The sequence below is a fragment of the Aphelocoma coerulescens genome, chromosome 2, assembly GCF_041296385.1.
Source record: "Aphelocoma coerulescens isolate FSJ_1873_10779 chromosome 2, UR_Acoe_1.0, whole genome shotgun sequence".
Taxonomy (NCBI): Eukaryota; Metazoa; Chordata; class Aves; order Passeriformes; family Corvidae; genus Aphelocoma; species Aphelocoma coerulescens.
This window is the reverse complement of record NC_091015.1, coordinates 33,426,949-33,441,438: the sequence shown is the minus strand read 5'-3', so window position 1 is coordinate 33,441,438 and position 14,490 is coordinate 33,426,949. Positions and strand designations below refer to the sequence as shown.

General features: G+C 43.1%; 1 protein-coding gene across 3 annotated transcripts in view; it reads right to left on the bottom strand.

The window, feature by feature from the left end:
* LOC138106418 (cytoplasmic dynein 1 intermediate chain 1) overlaps nucleotides 1-9,668 on the bottom strand; it is a 192,141-nt gene extending 182,473 nt beyond the window's left edge. For all 3 annotated transcript variants that reach the window (XM_069006991.1, XM_069006993.1, XM_069006992.1), the window contains exon 1: nucleotides 9,442-9,668. The gene's annotated coding sequence lies outside the window, so the exon portion shown is untranslated. The remainder of the gene's footprint in view (nucleotides 1-9,441) is intronic.
* Nucleotides 9,669-14,490: the final 4,822 nt, after the last annotated feature.

The window sequence follows — 14,490 nt, the reverse complement described above, 5'->3', positions numbered from 1 at the left end:
TGACCTAATTACAGTTTTCCAGTACCTGAAAGGAGCCTACAAGAAAGAGGGAGAGACTTTTTACAACAGCATGAAGTGACAGGACAAGGGGAAAGGGATTCAAACTGAAAAAGAGTAGGTTTAGGTTGGATATTAGGAAAAAAAGCTTTCACTGTGATGGTGGTGAGGCACTGGAACACGTTGCCCAGAGAAGCTGTGGATGCACCATACCTGGAAGTGTTTAAGGGCCAGGTTGGATGGAGCTCTGAGTGAAAGGTGTCTCTATCCACTGAAGGGGGCTTTGAATTAGATGATCTCAAAGGTCCCTTTCAACCCCAACTGTTCTATGATTCTGTGACCTAGCAGGATAATTTAAAGATGTTTTCTGACAGTAAAAGGCAGCCAAATGCAAGCTGTAAATTGGTAAGATTTTAGAGATGGATAACATGAGAGAGGTAACAATCTAAACCTCAAGCTGCAGGTCACTTATCTAGAAAAATAAGAGCCTTGTATTTTGATGGTTTTGATTTCACTTTCTTTTGTACGTATTTCTTATACAATGCTCAGATGTCAGTGAGATCTGCTGCTATCATTGATATGACCATTTCTTCAAAACCTATATAAAATATCTTGTTCATCCTAAAAGTACCAAAGTGCCTCCCAGGGGTAAATTTAATGACTTACTAAAACCTAACATAGAACTTTGCTTCAAGATGTCTACTAGTCTCTCCTGAAATGGAACAAAGACTCATTTTCTCCATCCTGAAAATATTTCAGACATTAAAATATCTATTTTCATTCCATATGGGGGGTAAAACTAACCCCTCTGACTTTTCCACTCTCCTCCTGAGCTAACCCTAGTGGTACATGGCCAGCAACGTGATACTTAAAGCCATTTACCCAAACATGAAAAATGCATGCTCTAGTGTCTGCTTCTTAACCCAGTTATGACAACTGCCAGAGAGACATCAAAGAACAAGCTATGCTGCCATCACACAGGTTTTGTTGGAAGACTTACCCAGATATCATTTCTTTCTTATAACAAAATACGCTTTGCTTTGCTGCTGCTGTCTGTAAGGATGTAACTAGGTTAAAAATATTACACACTGATTTCATTTCTGAAGTCAAGACAGCTAAAGATTTAAAAAGCAGGGAAGAGCCCTGGCTGTAAGAAATATACAGAAAGTTCTCAAAAAGTAGAATAAACAACACTACCACTCCCTCTGTACTTCCCAGGGCTTATCTGGCTATACTAACTAAGCAAGATGAATGCTCAGAGCCTGCCTTAGCCAATCATTCCTGTTGATCAACAGAAGAGAAAAAAGGTATGTCCAGGTAACAAGGCAAGATGATAAATGCAGATCTCTAACAGCATAATCTAAAGGACATCTGCAAAGAATTTGAATATGAGAGAGGACTAAGAACCAAGAAATCTGTGTCTTCCATTTATCTTTTCTGTGGTTAAAGCATTCTCCCCAAATAGGAGAAATATGTTTGGGGTTTTTTTTGTTTGTTTGTGGTTTGTTTGGGGGTTTTTGGGGGGAGTTGGAGTTTTTTGTCTAGAGAAAACTGAAACCCACATTCCTAGAGTGACTGCTGGCTAATGGGTGAGAAGGACTGGAGGAATGGAGATTGCATTTTTAACCACTGAAGCTATTTTCTATTAATTTCTTTTCTGCAAAGATTCATTGGACCAGAAGAAGCAGATGCAAGAGAGCGAACATTAATCCCTAACAGAGGCCCCTGGGTTCTAGTCTTTGTTTCAGGGTTAGTTTATATTATACGCAGCAACTGTTTAGTTTATAATACAATGCTGTATTTAAGTGTCTGGAGCCAAAGACTCCTCTTTCTGAGCATTTGAAGCAAGGTGCTGAAGAGTCCTTTCTCTTTCTCCCACATGCTCTGTTGCACCCAAAGAAACTTTAATACTTTAGACTTATGTGGAGCAGCTTCAGTGGGAAAGACTGGGGAGGCACCTACTGCAGAAGACACATAGGTTGCTGGTCAGAGCATGGATGAAGGCAAATATCTCTTTAAGCAAAGGCAAAAATTACCTGAGACTTCTTTTACTTCAGGTGAGTCCCATTAAAACCAGGGTCTACTAAAAGCAGGAGCAGATGCTGTCAGATGCAATTCGGCATAGAGCACAGAATCTGGCAGATGGGCTCAAGGAATGTGAACTAGATGGAGCAGCCTTGGAGAGACAGGGAGAGGACACCTGGGCTGAGTCTGGGGGTTCAAGGGTAAGAACACACCAGAAAAGGGGAAAAAAGGAGAAAAAGTGAGTTTTTAGAGACTGCCTGTGTTTCAAGAGCTAGGTGACAGCCAAGCTGATTTTTGAGGACAGCAATTATAGTTTCTGTTTCCACACCATTTTGTGGGTTTAGATGCAGCTGACCTTCCCAGGCACCATAAGAACTTCCAGTTTGGGGAAATAAAGACTGCATCCCAGGTTTAAGACGTGGGCATGCTCTGCACTTTAAGCACAGCCTCCGACAAAGGCAAGGCTGGCTGCACATGAGCTCTTCTCTCCCACACACGCACGTATCTCTCAAATGCCCTGGCTTCCACTGAGAACAAGTTTGGCAAACGGGCTGACTTGAGAGCAAAAGCAAACAAGTGCCCAGCCTACATGGTGGGGCAATCACATCCCTGGAGCACACTGCAGGACTCCTCCAGAAGCAAGCCTCAGTGCATGGCCCACTCCACCAGGACCTTGGCTCCAGAATTCGAGAACAAGACATTAGTTCTAGACCACCAGCTCTCTTCAAATGCAGAACACGATATAGGTAGTTTTGGAAAATATATCAACGTTTACTAGTAGCTGTCAAAATACATTTACTAGTGGCTGTGGACCACTGAAGGTCCACAAGGCAATCAGAAAGGGTCCATGTCTGGTTTCCAGCCACATCAAACTGTTAAACTGCTTCCAACAGGTAGTCTTGAGAATTAAGAGTACAACGTAGTTTTAGAACTCTACAGATCATTGAAGTATCACCAGAGAGAACCCAGGAGTAATTGGGTAATAGTTAATCATTCAGCAAAACTGGTCATTATGTGATAGGAGAAAGCACAGCCTTCTCATTGACATATACATATGTACACACTACCTCAAGAAAAATAACACAAAAATGGGAGGCCAACAACTTTAATCATACTTACTCCTGATTCATCCCTTGATTTGGTGAGATCAGAAACTTTCTGGGGAAAAAATTAAACTTAATTAAACTTTATTGAATGAACACTGAGGAAACGCGATCTCCATTTAAAGATTTCAAAATTAATACTAGTAGTAACTAATATTACTGCTGCATTTTACTATAATTTTTGTTCAAAAACACATATGTTTGTCCATGTGGAAGTCTAGAGTTTTTTACTTCCTTGTCCCCTGAGTTATTGATAAGTAAATAATAAAACCCAATAAGGGTTATGTACATGAAGGCTGCCCTAAAAAGTGTGGACAGCACCAGTAGTAAGGCTGAAACATGGGGGTTTTTCCATCTTAGTCCCTTACAGAGAATATAATTTACTGTCACCTTTTGAGATCTATGCTTAAACATATGGGAAAAATCCTAAAGCTCTTTAATTTATAATTATCAGACAAAGTACGGAATTTCCACAAGGTGTTTTTAATATATTTGCAGAGGCCCTTAAAGGCTGAGAAACTAGGCTTTCCTGCATTTTCTTGCTATTCAACTTTCTGTGAAAAAGAAAATATTGTGGGAAATAAAGGGACAGTTTTCCCATGGGCTCTTTCAGTACAAAGAGAGAATGGCATCACCGTTTTTTTTCTTATTTTGTCTCCAGTACAATAGCCTCCTATCCCATCAGCACAATTTTTGTTGTATTATTATTACTACTGTGGCGACAGTGAAAGGCAAGAATACAACATTCACAGGCTTTGCCAAGTGCAGCAGATTATGTACATGAATAGCTAACTGCACACTAGGGGGTATGATTTAGGTCAAATTTCTTGTTTCATTCCAAAAGGTTATAGATTTTTAAGCCATTCAGTGTTCAATGCACCACACAGTTTACAGTCATAAGCGCTTATAACCTGAACTATCTTTTCCCTGGTTTTTGCAGAAGTAATTTGTGTTCCTAGGCAATGAAGAAGTGGATAGTCTGTAACAAAGTGGTATAAGCGTGTGACAAAGCTCTGTGAGCAATTACAGCTAAAACGGACAAAGAATTAATTCATTTAAGGGCAAGCTAAGATCTGAAATACTTCAGAATTATGATACAAACCACCTTCTGGTTCAGCAATTGCTCAACATGTAACTAGAAACAAACTGATGAAAGAAACAACAATGTCATATGACTTTGAATAGTGAGATTAACAAAAATGGCAAATCTTTTATATTACTTAAAGAGAAGATAAACATGTATTATGAAACAAGTCACATGAGTTTAGACAGTCCCCCAACTTTGTGCTGTGAGAATCTGACAAGAAATTATTTTAAAAGCTCAGTGTCAGTGGAACAGTCCTTAAACCAGGAATGACAGGTTCAAATATAAGAAAACATTATAAATAGTCTGGGTTGGTTTGGGTTTTTTTCCTGTAACCCTGTTTTATTAAATATTTTAATTTCTAGAAATATACAATAGCAATAATTTGAAATGTCTTTGCCCCAATTACCAAGTGACCTGGTAACCACTCTGATCCTAACAGTGGTGGCCTAATGTGCAAAACACGAAACAAGGGCATGCCTTGAATAGTAAGGATTTAATATGGCTGTCCATGCCCTTTAAAAGCTAAGATCTCTGTTAATGGATACAAAACGGAAGGGCTGAATAGTTTAAGGCAAGGGAAATCCATATTTTCCCTGCATGTGGTCTAAGACCTACAGTGACTAACTTTCAATACTAACACAGCATAGTTTCAGTACTAACATATCATAGCTTTTTCTGTCAAATTCAGCCTGAAAATATTCGAATCAAGGAAGGCTTGATATAAAGTGATATAAATAGATAAGAAATAAATTCTCCATTATAGTTACTTATATTTAATCGTACTTGGCAGTTTTGTGTCTTTGCCTTGCTGTAACTCCCCATTGTTTGAACACAAAACACACTGCATCTTTCTGCTGGGCTGAAGTGAAAAATTAGTAACTGAGGAGCAGGATTTGGAATTATTTGTACCACATCATAGATGGAAGGAGAAAAGAACAAGGAACTAATATAATTTCTCTGCTAGGGAGAGAAAACAAAGGGAAGGGGAAGGGAAAGCCAGTGAGCAGGGAATGTGATGTTAAAACTATTGAGGAAAAGAGAAAAGGGTAAGCCTCAAAGAACGATAGCAAGAGGGAAAGGAAATGTGAAGAAGAGATACCACTGTAAACAAAATGTTATGTCTTGAAAAGATTCCCTCTGTAATTGTTTTCTGCAGAGAAGCAATAAATGGGCCTTCTCCTTTTATCAAATTATTCATTAATTATTCTAGAGCCAAGCAGGGACAGTCAGCCACCACCTGGGGAACCCACAGGGTAGATCTCCAGAAGGGTAGATCTCCAGAAGGGTAGATCTCCAGAAGGACTCCCAGGAGGTCTGCTCCTCAGGTTGATGTAACTTGTCTCTCCAGATCAGGTAACCTGATTCACATGCATGGGAGCAGTATTAAATACAAAACATGTATTTTTACTCTTAAGATTAAGACCCAAGAATCACAGGAGACATCTAGGCAGCTATTATTTATCAGGTAACACAGATATCTGCACACCAGTCAATGCAGCAGCCAGACAGGGACTCATACAAACTCTGTTAAGTCAGTGCAAAACTCTCATTTCCTTCAATAGCGTTTGGAGAAGTATCGTGGCTTTCAAACAGTGATGACAGCTGGCTTCTGCCATCACTCTAGAGGCTAGGTTCACCACTAGAGAAGTCAGAGAAAAACTCCTATTACTGTCAGCAGTGATAGGGCTAAGACCTCTGTCCTTAAACTTGAGCATGGAGTTACAGTGTGCTGCCCACAAAAAGCTTCAAGAAACTGTCACTCCTGCTCCATGCCTTCCCCATGCTGCACTGCACTCCCAGACACTCATCAGAATGCTTTTGCCTCAAAAGGTACAAAAGGTGCTGAAGAAGCTCAGTAAAAAAGGAAGGGGTATAGTTTTAAGCTCAGGAGGAGTTGGTACATCACCTGTCACAGATGATCACTGTAAGACCTAGTGGCTCACACATTAGTCTGCTTCACAGCTTCCTGCAGCTCCTCCCATCTGCCTGGAAGTAGCCATTTTCCCAGAAAAGTTGGGAAGATGATGCCACATAAAATGAACAGTATTGGGGGAGCAATGGCCAAGCAAACAACAGCTCCCAATGTCATCTCTAACAAAAAAGAGCTAGCAGATGGATTATTACCAGGTAGCAAAAGGGACATATTGCATCGATCTGAGATTTAGACTGAGTCAGGGTCTCTTTGTTAAGCAGTATCATTCCTGCATTACCATTTCTGCCTGCTTACAAACACCTGTGGGGAAGACCATCCAAGCCCTCATTTGGAAAGCAAGCCCCCATATGGACACATGAATGTGTGCTCACCTGCAGGATTTCCATTCCTCTAATGAAAAGAAATAAGCTGCACTGGCAAAAGCACACTTTTACTAACACAAGTTGCATCTGTACTGAGGGCACTTTGCCAGCATACTCCATCAGTAGTTGGGCTGGAAAATATCCCTTTTAAACACAGACTACATCTAAAGTCATTATGTTTAAGGTTTTTAAAATAAAAATCTGAAAGTACCAGATGAGTATTGCACTAAGAATGAGTATGGCTGCAGAAAGCCTGAGACCGTATCTCTGCAGGTATGAACTGCCCCGTGTGCCTCAGTGAGAACTGCAGTGTTACTTCCCTCCAACTCCTCTGAAAATTAAAGCCCATGGATAGGACAAGGAGGATCATTCTGTTAACATCTCACCACATCTCACCACCACCAAGCAGCAACTCCTTTTGGCACTAGGTGTTGGTAACTCTGAAAGATTCCTAATTACTACTTCTGCTGCTGGGTCAAACCAAGCCAAAGGAGCTCAACAGGGCACTCGAGGCATAGCCCTGGTTAGGAAGCCTGAGCAGTCCTAGAGAGTGATCATGAATATGTTTAAAAGCTCTGTGAGAAGTTTGAGGAGCTGAAAGATACCACGATTACCTGAATCATTAGCAGGAGTTAAGTGAAGCTTTTAAAAACAACACTGCCTTTCTATACCCTCATGTTTTTTCTATTTCAATCCCTCATCGTTTTCGCTTCCAGCCCATTACACATCATTGTCCAGTATCCTGCAATGGTGGGACCTCTAACACAACCCATTGCAAGCAGCTCTACCTAGTACTACTCCTCTCTCTTCTTGCAGGCAGGAAACTAGATGGCAGCAAGGAATGCTTCTTGAAACCTGTCTTACAAAAGTAAAGAAGATCAAGAGACTTGATCCGTTAATTTATTTGAAAATAAGGCAGGTAAGTTCTTGCTGCATCATTTAGAGTACCTACACTGAAGACAGCTGCTAAAGCAAAGCTTTTATCTACGGGAGGCATAACAGGAACCAGAAACCTGAGGTTGGGAAAATACACTGGAAAGCAAATGCATTTCAATCATGAAAAAAATAGCCACTGAAGGGCATCACAAAGGGGGCAGCTCACTCCCCTTCCTTCTATAGAAAGAGCTGAAAGGTCAGCTTCTTAATTTAAGATCTTCGGGGTACAAAACAGTATTTCCCTGAGTATTCTTTGAGTAGCCACATTTCCAAACGTCCAATAAGTACTGCATGTGATGGGTGTGGTTTATTGCTATTCTTTTAAAGATTCCTCCCTTAAACTGAGGATACGGCAGCACCACAGTTAGTGCATTTTTGTGGTAGACTAATTTGAGGCAGAGGTGCTTAGAGCTCAGAGAAATCCAGCCAATCCAACTCTAAAAAATCTTCTGGATCTCCACATACCTGGCCCTCAGAAGTCTTGCTTATCAAGGAAGATGAGGGCAAGTCCCAACCTTCAAAACAGTCTATTCATAAAGAAGGTAGAGAAGGGGCAACACATTTTGTATTTTTATGGACTATAAATGGATGATTTTGGGAAAAGAAAACAAAGCAGAGGATGGTTATCAGAGTGAGCATTCCCACGGGGAGAAGACCTGGATGCAGCCCCAAGGTTTGTGTTGAAGAAACCCATTCTTGCAGAAAAATGCTGCAGAGAAATTATAAATGGAATTTTATCTGCCTTCACTAACTGTGGAAAATGTTACTAGAAATGCCATCTCAAATGAAAAAAAAAAAAAAAAAAAAACAAAAAGAAAGAGCTTAAAAGAATCAGGATGTAACTTTACCCCATTAACTTAGCAAGAACAAATGAGGCACTTTGACAAAACACATCGGTAGTAGCAGAAATTAAATCCCCTAATTGCTCTGATAACACCATCTATCAGGAGATAGGCAGTCCTGGGACTTGGGATTTCCATTCTGAAATAGGTTTTTGCAGATCCATGCTTCATGATACTTAGCGCAACTTCCAATGTAAATTAAAGTCCTCATGCAGAAGCAAAGCACTGACAAAACCTTGTATGTCAGGATAAATTGCCAGGTGCAAGTCCCAAAGTCACATGCCAACTTCATGTCAGGTCCTTCCATCTCATCCCCTCTATATCAGCAGGTTAGACTACTTGATCTGTTGAGAAGCCTTATGTTATACACATTTATAGCTCAAATCTGTACTTTCTGTCAATGGCAATATTGACAGAAAAACAAACTTAGTTCCAGTCTTTAAAACAGAGGCTTTGTCTAGGAAATCTGGGGCCTTATGTTCTCTGCTAACCATGGGGGATTCCTGGGATGATGTAACTGTAATAACATCCTTTTGAAAATCTATTTCAGTGGGCTACCAGTGTAAAAAGGCCTCTGGCTGACTCCCTCATTCTCTCACCCTTTTAGGTGAGAAAACCTTAGGAAGGGGAAAAGATCTATTTACTGTCCTCTGTCGTCTTGGACTTGAGTAAACCCACTACCGCTCCAGCTGTGCGAAGAATTATAGATGAAAAACTTTTACCACCCCCTTTTGCTTTAAGCTGTTCGGCGCTCAGGCACCAGCCGGGAGCCTGCGGCCGCCACTCGCGGCCGGGGCCGAGATGCGCCCCAGGGACCGGAGCAGGTGCCGAGGCCGGCGCGGCTCTCTCACCGCAGCCCTCCCGCAGACGAGCCGCCGGGCCGCCAGAGCCCACCCGCGGCGAGGGCCGCCCGGCTCCCGCGGGCAGCCGGGGATGCCCGCTCGCCCAGCCGGGGATGCCCGCTCGCCCAGCCGGCCCGCCTACCCGGGGAGCGCCTCCGGCGGCCGCACCAGGCTCCGCGGCCGCTGCGCATCCCGCGGAGTGAGTCCCGCCCCGCTCCTCCGCCGCCAGCGCCGGGCCCCAAGGGCAGCCCCCGCTCCCCCCTCCGCCGCGGCCCCGCCGCGTCCCGGCCCCGCCGCCCCCGAGGGTGCCTCACCTCCGCCGGCGCCCGGGAGATGCGGAGCGGCTCCCGGCGCCTTGCAGCTCTCACCGAGCCCTCGCCGCCGGGGGAGCAGAGGGATGCCCCGCTGCCTGAAGGGCTGCTGCCAGTAGCTGCGCCCTGCCGAGCCGAGCCGTGCTGAGCAGAGCCGTGACGAGCCGAGCCGAGCTGTGCCGTGCCGCCCGCCGCTGCGGCAGGACCGCCGCCGCCGGCTGAATGTGCTGTCTCACGGTGGACAGGCTCCTCCCGAGAGCTGCTGCTGCCGCCTTACTCCTCCCGCCTCCTCCTCCTCCTCCTCCTCCGCCCGCGCGCCCCCGGTAGCGACACCCCCGCCGCCGCCCGTGGGACCGGGGCGGGGCCGCGGGGGGCGCGGGGCAGGTGGCGGTGGCGGGGCCGGCTCAGTGTCCCCGCCCGGCTCCCCAGCAACTCCTGCCTGAAGTGGGCTCGCTCGGCTCGTCGGTGCTCCCCTCGCTGTCAGCCCCACAGAGGCGCAGGCTTCGCCCCAGGAGCAGCCGAGCCGGCAGCTGCGCGGCTGCCCGGCTGTCAGCACAACACCGGCTTCACCGTCAGCTCCACGACAGCCCAGGCAGCATCCATAGCACCCTCCACAGCATCCCTGACACCATCCCATGGCAGCAGCCGTCAGCCCCGCGACAGTCGAGGCAGCAACCCCACCACCATCCTCACGGCAGCAGCTGGCAGCCTCACAACTGCTTAGCCATCACTCTCTAAGCTGCCTAGGATATCCCCCCCAGGCCAGCCTCACCATCAACATCACCCCCACGGCAGCCTGGCCATCAGCCCCGTAGCAGCCTGGTCAATGGCCTGTCATGAGGGCACCAGGCTCCTGCTTAGTCCTGTCTCTTTCAGGAAGAACAGGGAGAGCTCCAGAACAGATGAACGAGACGAAGCTTTCATGGTTAAATAAGGACAAGACTGCCCAAAGGCAGAGGGTTTGGTTTGTCCCTGTTTCCTCACACCACTCATGTGAGGACATGGCAGACAGGAGGGCCAGGCTTCTAGCATTGCCCCTGCTTCTCTCCACACACCGACGTAGCCATCTCCTGGGGGAGAGGCGCCAAGGAGAGCTGTTGGAGACAGTCCAAGTTCCTGCAAACAGCACCCACCTCCGCTGTAGATAACCCAGCTTCTCTCTCCCTTATTGCCCATAGGTATGTTGCCCCACACTCAAGGGAAGTGTACCCTTTGGTACCATGGTTTGTCCTTTAAAAATGTGATGTTCTGGACACTGTTCTCCATCCCTCTGGTCCAAGAGAGCAGGAAAGGTACCCTTCAGAACCCTGTCCCTGGAGCCTAATGGCTTGTTTTCTTTTGGTGGGAAACACTAATTCCAGCCACTGTCATTCGAGGTCTAGGGCCTGTCCTGGGAAGAGTGAGGTATACCCAGCCCACTGAAAAGCCATAAAGAATTCACATCACCTCCAGTTCCTACCAGACCCAGCCAGACTGCACCTGGCCAGGAGTCAAAGAATCCTGAAGAGGAGCACAAGGCTTGATTGCTGGTGAGGATACAGTGATGAAATAACAGTTTCTTAATTTAATTTGAGTTGAATCAGGAAAGATTCATTTTTTGCTCTCATGTGAAAGTCCTTAAAGAGCAATATCTTCTGATTCTGCAGGCTGGAACATGTGGGAAAAAACCCTGTGCTTTTAAATGCGCCATTTGAAAAGATTTGAGTTTGGAGCATTTGGTTTGCAATGCTTTATTAAAATAAGGCCCTTTCAATATCAGACACCCAAAATTAAACTTCAGAAACTGTTTTTTGCTTTTGAAAGTGTTGGAGTGTTGGCCTTAGTCACAGCTTTAATAGAAATGCCACAGGGTTTATTCAGATCCTTTGAATTGCGTGTCACTTGCAAATTTCCTGCAAACTCAGCAGATTGCTTTAAATTGTTCCTGACCTAAGAGGGCCTTGGAGTCATTTAGTATTCCTGAATCGACAGATGATACTGGTTCTCCATGGGGCCTGATGAGATCCTGCTATTGTTAGCATGCTGTCCTATCCATATAATAATCCATACGATTCTGTGGTATCATACACATGCAACATGGTATCACATATACCATGACATCACATTGTATGATGATATCAGGCATACTAATATATGTCATAAGTAGGTTTCCAGAGCTTGTTAAGCCCTACATTTTTGGTTACAAAGTAGTGGTACCTTGTGTTCTAGCAATAACTACATCAGATGTTTCTTTAAAAAACCCTGTAAACCCCAGTTCAATGGGATACAATTTTGATATCTGTTACATTCACATTTATTATGTTATATTCATGTTATATATTCATATTATTATATATTATCATGTTATTCAATCGAGGTGATTTGGTCTTTTGAAAATATAAAAATAAAGGATGGAAATGGATGTGTCAAGGAAAAAATGCTTAAAAATCCTCATCTAACATAATGACAGGTTTAGAAAAATTAGTATTAAAAAACGGGGAATTGTATACAGAGGAGTTCAGAGATAACTTTAGTGTCCAGGGTATTATATAAAAAACCCCACCAATTTCTCCTCAGAATGAATTATTGTAAGGACATTTGGAGAGAAGCAATCCTAGGTAGTATAGGTTAGGTGTTCCTACAGGTAACAACCTTCAGGAACTCAAGAAGAATTCATGAGCAGTCCAGTTAAGCAGTTCTCTGAAGGAAAAACAAATTTCCCTGTAAGTGATGCTCTGTCCTTTTTGACCTCAATCTCACCACTGCCTTCTCTAATCTTCCACAGCAAAAGGTCTCACCATTTTTGTGGATTTTTTTCATTTGTGTTGTCACTAGTTTTACAAGACAGGGATAAAAACTTTACACAGCAAGAAGATATGATTATATTCATTTTTCAAAACAAAAGAATTATGATCCATAACGTCTTTGTAACTGCTTTTAATGAAAAATATCCAGTCATTTCAGTATACCCCAGGATATGTACTAATTTTACATTTTCCCATTAAACACAAATCCATAATATTATTCAACTCAATATATTCTACTAGTAGGCATTATCTGATTATGTATGTCCTAATCATCAGGTGAATGTGCAGTAGCACAGAGTTAAGATTATTTTCAAAACTTTTATGTTCTCATTCTGTGAGTTCAGAAGGTAGTTATTGCAGCCCCAGATTGCTTTATGAGAACAACAGAGGGCAAACTGGTCAGCAATTACAGATATCTGACAAGCTGCCTTCCCTGCAGCAGAGGTCAGTTGTACCTGGACACACAGCCACCACGCTGTTACCTGAAGAGAAATCAAAGATTAACAGAAAGTTTGAGGTCCATCACGGACCATGGATTGTGTAGAAAAAGGCAATTGTTAAAACTAGAAAAATTCATTGTTTGCCTGTCTCCCCTCTTCTGCCTTACACACATGTAAAATGTAGAGTTTTCCGTGAACATCAGTAAGTGCACTATGTGGTTAATTGCTAGATTGAAAAAGTTCAAGGGAAAAAAAAAAGACATATTTTCTTTTTGAAGTACTTTATATAGAGTTGTTCACATTTAAGTTATTAATGAAGAAGGGCATAAGTTGCTCTGGCAAATGAATAGCTGTTTATGATGCAACATAAGACAAATAATTAGTAATAATTAGTAGTGCGTTGCATTTCCCTGCCTTAGACACCAGCAACTCCTACATCAATCACAAGGGGCATTAATAAATGAGCAAACCCTCTAGGAAGTTTGCACCACTGGAAGATTAAAAATTAATTTCAAAGCAGACATTTCTAAGACTTAGTGGAAATGGCAGCACATTTTAGACACTTTGCATGGTAGGCATAACCTGGGCTTGGCAAATAACAGAGGATGTTACAATATGCCTTCCAGCTTTTCAAAAGCTTTAAACAAAGGATCAAAAGGCAGAATGAAAGCAAGCTTTAGAAAAAGTGAGGAATATTCTGAAGTCAGGTTTATTGTTACAGCAGTAAAGTCACTATAAGCCACTATTCCACATGGCTTCAGAAATCTTTCCTTCACAAGTGAACTAGTTAGTTACTCATGTAAGAAATGCATGGGTGGTTGCTCAGCTGTAAAAAAAGCAGAAAGTTTTGGGGAGCTCTTTTTACTGTTTGCTGAAATCAGTTAGATCTCCAGGCAGATCACTGAGTTGAAATTTCTGCAAGTCTGAATATCCACAATACATGCAAGAATACAAATGAAGACTTCAAATGTATCTGGTACACAGTCACTAATAATTCCTCTGTCAATTGATTTTCTGTTGGTAAATTGCCAGTTCCAAGATCTTCACCCAAACACATGTACAAAGCTAAAAAACCGTACATATCTTTTAAAAGATAAATTATTTCTCAGAAAAAAACCATCAAAAATAAGAGATGATATATACAAGTAGAAGGTAAAGGGAGATCTGTGGCAGATGGGTGAGTTCCATGCTGCTCTGGATTTGGGTTATTCTTCAAACATATTGCAACTGTGTGCTCTTAGAAACAATTATTTTAGTGAAAGGGTCCTTTCTAAGACTCTTTTCTTGCTTTATTCCTCATTTTCCTACAACATTGTCACCAAAGAGCTGTTGTCCTAAAACTCAACAGTTCTGTACATCTAAAATAGAAATTATGAACTTGGCTTCACATCTGAGACTCTGCCTGTTAAAACACGTAATTGCCCAGGATTCTGATTTTGCACTTGTAACCAAGGTACAGAAATAGCCTGCAAGAAAGAAAGGCTCCAGAAATTTTGTTACTGCCTTTGTAAATAGTAGGTGCTTGCCATGTAATGCAACCAGTTCCTTTCATTTGAAAAGATTCATTGTACTGGGAAGGGCTTGGAAACGTCAGCAAAGCAGCTAACCTGGGAAGGAAGTGGAACGTTCTGGGAGACACTTCCTGGCAATGGTCATGCAGATTCAGCAGCATATAGAGGACTTCAGGCTTGAAGGGTTTTACTGTGCTTTGCTACTGTACTCATGTTCTGAATTACTGAGGAAAGCTGCAACAGGAGAGCTCCACAACTTGAGTGGCAGCACCTGTAAGTGACATGGGCTTGGGGCAGGACTGGACAGTTAAGGGA